The sequence below is a fragment of the Somniosus microcephalus genome, chromosome 22 (genome assembly GCF_052327205.1).
Source record: "Somniosus microcephalus isolate GS21.2 chromosome 22, FLI_Smic_1.0, whole genome shotgun sequence".
Taxonomy (NCBI): domain Eukaryota; kingdom Metazoa; phylum Chordata; class Chondrichthyes; order Squaliformes; family Somniosidae; genus Somniosus; species Somniosus microcephalus.
This window is the reverse complement of record NC_141008.1, coordinates 47,612,642-47,618,787: the sequence shown is the minus strand read 5'-3', so window position 1 is coordinate 47,618,787 and position 6,146 is coordinate 47,612,642. Positions and strand designations below refer to the sequence as shown.

General features: G+C 51.4%; 1 protein-coding gene across 1 annotated transcript in view; it reads left to right on the top strand.

Annotated features, from left to right (window-relative positions):
- Window positions 1-6,146, top strand: part of pitpnaa (phosphatidylinositol transfer protein, alpha a) — a 78,343-nt gene that overhangs the window by 1,088 nt on the left and 71,109 nt on the right. The gene's annotated exons all lie outside the window — the stretch shown is intronic.

The following is a 6,146-nucleotide window of genomic DNA, read 5'->3' as shown; positions in this document are numbered from 1 at the left end:
CTTCACCCCCCGTGACAGAAATCACAGATTAACACTGAATGAGGCTCAAGGGAGGGCGATCTGGGAATAAGTCAATGGGTTTAAACAGAGAGAGAGTCCTTCGCGTGTATATCAAATATCTAATCTAATTCAGGAATAAATGTATATTATTTTCTGCAGATAGATCAGATCTCACAATAAATCGTATTTAATCTTCCCAGGCCAACATAGAATAGTATAGCACAGAAGGCCATTCAGCCTATCATACCAGTGCCGGCTCATTGAAAGAGCTCTCCAATTAATCCCAGCGGGGGGTGAAGGTGTTCTCCTAAACAGGCTGTGTGGGATTAATGTTCTCGACACACCCTCACAAAATGGTGGCTGAATTATTCCAACTTTCTTTGTGTTTCTAATGTGACTTCTGAATTATAACGAGACAGAATCTTTTTTTGTCCAAGGGCTGTGTGCTGCTGGACTGACCTGGGCGAGCTTCCTCTCTGATGAGGACTTTTCCCAAACTTAGCCCAACATTTCAAACAAAGACTGTAACTTGCATTTCAGTGAGCAGAACGACAGGTTGTGGTATGTGGACGGGAGCTCGGTCCTTCATTGAGTCGACTACTTGTGTTCAATCTTCAGCTCCACTGGAGGGGTTTTATTCAAGGGTATTGCACATCGATGTGGTGATATGGGCAAAGGTTACAATATCAAATGGTTTTCTGATAGGTCAGCCGTGGCTCAGTGGGCAGCTCTCGCCTCTGAGTCAGAAGGTTGTGGGTTCAAGTTCCACTCCAGAGACTCGAGCACAAAAATCAAGACCGACACTCCCAGTGCAGTACTGAGGGAGCGATGCACTGTCGGAGAGGCAGTACTGAGGGAGTGCCGCACTGTCGGAGGGGCAGTACTGAGGGAGTGCCGCACTATCGGAGAGGCAGTACTGAGGGAGTGCTGCACTGTCGGAGGGGCAGTACTGAGGGAGAGCCGCACTGTCGGAGAGGCAGTACTGAGGGAGCGATGCACTGTCGGAGAGGCAGTACTGAGGGAGTGCCGCACTATCGGAGAGGCAGTACTGAGGGAGAGCCGCACTGTCGGAGAGGCAGTACTGAGGGAGAGCCGCACTGTCGGAGAGGCAGTACTGAGGGAGCGATGCACTGTCGGAGAGGCAGTACTGAGGGAGTGCCGCACTATCGGAGAGGCAGTACTGAGGGAGAGCCGCACTGTCGGAGGGGCAGTACTGAGGGAGAGCCGCATTGTCGGAGGGGCAGTACTGAGGGAGAGCCGCACTGTCGGAGAGGCAGTACTGAGGGAGTGCCGCACTGTCGGAGAGGCATTACTGAGGGAGCGCTGCACTGTCGGAGGGGCAGTACTGAGGGAGCGCCGCACTGTCGGAGGGGCAGTACTGAGGGAGCGCCGCACTGTCGGAGGGGCAGTACTGAGGGAGAGCCGCACTGTCGGAGGGGCAATACCGAGGGAGCGCCGCACTGTCGGAGGGGCAGTACCGAGGGAGCGCTGCACTGTCGGAGGGGCAGTACTGAGGGAGAGCCGCACTGTCGGAGGTTCAGTACCGAGGGAGCGCCGCACTGTCGGAGGGGCAGTACCGAGGGAGCGCCGCACTGTCGGAGGGGCAGTACCGAGGGAGCGCCGCACTGTCGGAGGGGCAGTACCGAGGGAGCGCTGCACTGTCGGAGGGGCAGTACTGAGGGAGAGCCGCACTGTCGGAGGTTCAGTACCGAGGGAGTGCTGCAGTGTCGGAGGGGCCATCTTTTGGATGAGACGTTAAACCGAGGCTCCGTCTGTGCTCTCAGGTGGGCGGAAAAGAACCCACGGCCACTATTTGAAGAGGAGCAGGGGATTTCTCCCTGGTGTCCTGGGGCCAATATTTATCCCTCAATCAACATCACTAAAACAGATTATCTGGTCATGGTCACATTGCTGCTTGTGGGATCTTGATGTGTGCAATTTGCTGCTGCGTTTCCTACATTACAACAGCGACTGCACTTCAAAAATAACTTCATTGGCTGTGAAGCGCTTTGGGACGTCCTGCCGTTTTGATAGGCGCTACAGAAATGCAAGTCTTTTGATATGATCTACAACATCTGTATTTGCTTAAACATTTGGATAAGCATACAAGGTGCTCAATCCCCCTCGAATTTTGCTTAAGGATTGAAAAATAATTGCTTCTCTGAATGACTTGGCTGCATTATTCTGCAGGCCCTGAGTCATAGTTTGCAAAATTTGCCGAGCAGCATTTAACCACCGTAATCCAGGGTAGTCTTCCTGTAACACCAGAGATTTAGGACTTGTTTGTGTGTATGATGCACACTGTTGTCTTAGTAACTCAACCCTGTCAAATAATTTGCTTATTGTGTATTGTTCCGTAGCAACGATCGCGCAGAGGTCCTTTGGCATCTTCCAATCATTGCCGTTCCAGCCGCTTTCTAACTGTCCTGAGCATTGTTCCCTGAGTATGATGCAGGCCAGTAATTATCAAATAGAATTCAGGATTGGCGATTGTGAAAGACTGGGTTCTGTCAGTGTTTAAACTTACTAACTTTTGCTTTCCCCAAGTTGCTGAAATCCATTCCAACACCTCACCGTCCCACAGTGCAGCCTCGGTGTCCTTGCTGAGCAGCCGCACTCCGATTATGGTGTAAAGCAGCGGCACAGTCACTTAATCTTGGTTGTGGGCTGGTGAATTCACCCGGCACCAGAGATCTCCAGGGTTTCTGGCTGAGGCTGCTGGCATTTGGCAGCCCTTTGCCCTTTGCTTGTGGCTCGGGCTCACTGGCCTACATTGCACTCAGTCCACAAACACCACACGTTTAAAATTCTCATCCTCGTCTTCAAATCCCTCCATGCCTATTTCTTGCCCCTCCCTATCTCTCTAACCTCCTCCAGCCCCACAACCCTTTGAGATCTCTGCGCTCCTCCAGTTCTGGCCTCTTGCGCATCCCCGGTTTTCATTGCCCCACCATTGGCGGCCGTGCCTTCTGCTGCCTGGGCCCTAAGCTCTGGAATTCCCTCCCTAAACCTCTCCACCTCTCTCTCCTCCTTTTAAGATGCTCCTTAAAACCAAGCTTTTTAGTCATCCGTCCTAATATCTTTTTTGGCTTGGTGTCAAATTTTGTCTGATTACGCTCCCATGCAAGCACCTTGGGACGTTTTCCTACATTATAGATGGTACTTCATGTCCCTCTCCCTGGCACTGCGCGATATTGAGAGCTGGTTTTCAGCGCTGCTCGTTCAGTCTTGTTCTCGAGCAAAGCAGCTGACAGGAAGGCCAATGGAATCTTGGCTTTTATTGCAAGGGGGATGAAGTATAAAAACAGGGAAGTCTTGCTGCAGTTATACAGGGTACTGGTGAGGCCACACCTGCGTACAGTTTTGGTTTCCATATTTAAGAAAAGATATACTTGCTCTCGAGGCAGTTCAGAGAAGGTTCACTCGGTTGATTCCGGAGATGAGGGGGTTGACTTATGAGGAAAGGTTGAGTAGGTTGGGCCTCTACTCATTGGAATTCAGAAGAATGAGAGGCGATCTTATCGAAACATGAGATTGTGAGGGGGCTTGATCGGGTGGATGCGGGGAGGATGTTTCCACTGATGGGTGAGACTAGAACAAGGGGGCATAATCTTAGAATAAGGGGCTGCCCTTTCAAAACTGAGATGAGGAGAAACTTCTTCACTCAGAGGGTAGTAAATCTATGGAATTTGCTGCCCCAGAGAGCTGTGGAAGCTGCGACGTTAAATAAATTTAAAACTGAGATAGTTTCCTAGCTGATAAGGGGATTAGGGGTTACGGGGAGCGGGCAGGGAAGTGGACGTGAGTCTAGGTTCGGATCAGCCATGATCCTATTGAATGGCGGAGCAGGCCCGAGGGGCCGTATGGCCTACTCCTGCTCCTACTTCTTATGTTCTTATGACAATGTTGCTAGAGGGCAGGGTCAGCCCAGGTTCCATGCAGGGAGTGCAAAGCCCCCATTAAACTAGAACTATTAGTCCCACAGCTTTTTTTCTCTGTGAAGCATGCAGCTGTCCAGCAGCACAGGGTGCTGTGCTTGTTTTTTTTATATTCGCTTATGGGATCTGGGCGTCGCTGGCAAGGCCCAGGATTTATTGCCGATCCCTAGTTGCCCTTGAGAAGGTGGTGGTGAGCCGCCGCCTTGAACCGCTACAGTCCGTGTGGTGAAGGTACTCCCACAGTGCTTAGGTAGGTAGTTCCAGGATTTTGACCCAGCAATGATGAAGGAACGGCCGATATATTTCCAAGTCAGGATGGTGTGTGACTTGGAGGTGGTGGTGTTCCCATGCGCCTGCTGCCCTTGTCCTTCTAGGTGGAAGAGGTCACGGGTTTGGGAGGTGCTGCCAAAGAAGCCTTGGTGAGTTGCTGCAGTGCATCTTGTAGATGGTACACACTGCAGCCACGGTACGCCGGTGGTGGAGGGAGTGAATGTTTAAGGTGGTGGATGGGGTGCCAATCAAGCGGCTGCTTTGACCTGGATGGTGTCGAGCTTCTTGAGTGTTGTTGGAGCTGCACTCATCTAGGCAAGTGGAGAGTATTCCATCACATTCCTTTTGCCTTGTAGATGGTGGAAAGGCTTTGGGGAGTCAGGAGGTGAGACACTCGCCGCAGAATACCCAGCCTCTGACCTGCTCTTGTTGCCACAGTATTTATGTGGCTGGTCCAGTTAAGTTTCTGGTCAATGGTGACCCTCAGTATGTTGATGGTGGAGGATTCGGCAATGGTAATGCCGTTGAATGTCAAGGGGAGGTGGTTAGACTCTCGCTTGTTGGAGATAGTCATTGCCTGGCACTTGTGTGGCGCGAATGTTACCTGCCACTTATCAGCCCAGACCTAAACGTCGTCCAGGTCTTGTTGCATGCGGGCATGGACTGCTTCATTATCTGAGGAGTTATGAATGGCGCTGAACACTGTGCAATCATCAGTGAACATCCCCATTTCTGACTTTATGTTGGAGGGAAGGTCATTGATGAAGCAGCTGAAGATGGTTGGGCCTAGGACGCTGCCCCGAGGAACTCTTGCAGCGATGTCCTGAGGCTGTGATGGTTGACCTCCAACCATCTTCCTTTGTGCTAGGTATGACTCCAGCCAGTGGAGAGTTCCCCCTCCCCGGTTCCCATTGACTTCAGTTTTACTCGGGCTCCTTGATGCCACACTTGGTCAAATGCTGCCTTGATGTCGAGAGCAGCCACTCTTGCCTCACCTCTGGAATTCAGCTCCTTTGTCCATGTTTGGACCAAGGCTGTAATGAGATCGGAAGCTGTGTGGTCTTGGTGGAACCCAAATTGGGCATCAGTGAGCAGGTTATTGGTGAGTAAGTGCCGCTTGATAGCACTGTCGACGACACCTTCCATCACTTTGCTGATGATTGAGAGTAGACTGATGGGGCGGTAATTGGCCGGGTTGGATTTGTCCTGCTTTTTGTGGACAGAACATAACCTGGACAGTTTTCCACATTGTCGGATAGATGCCAGTGTTGTAGCTGTACTGGAAGAGCTTGGCTAGAGGTGCGGCTAGTTCTGGAGCACAAGCCTTCAGCATGACAGCCGGGATGTTGTCGGGGTCCATAGCATTTGCTGTATCCAGTGTGCTGAGCTGTTTCTTGATATCACGTGGAGTGAATCGAATTGGCTGAAGACTGGCTTCTGTGATGGTGGGGACCTCAGGAGGAGGTCGATATGGATCATCCACCCGGCACTTCTGGCTGAAGATGGTTGCAAATGCTTCAGCCTTGTCTTTTGCACTTATGTGCTAGGCTCCACCATCATTAAGGATGGGGATATTCATGGAGACTCCTCCTCCCGTTAGTTGTTTAATGGTCCACCACCATTCACGACTGGATGTGACAGGACTGCAGAGCTTTGATCTGATCCGTTGATTGTGGGATCGTTTAGCCCTGTCTATAGCATGCTGCTTCTGCTGTTTAGCATGTGTGTAGTCCTGTGTTGCAGCTTCCCCAGGTTGGCACCTCATTTTTAGGTATGCCTGGTGCTGCTCCTGGCATGCTCTTCTACACTCCTTATTGAACCAGGGTTGGTCCCCTGGCTTGGTGGTAATGGTAGAGTGAAGGATATGCCAGGCCATGGGGTTACAGATTGTGGTGGAATACAATTCTGCTGCTGCTGATGGCTCACAGCGCCTCATGG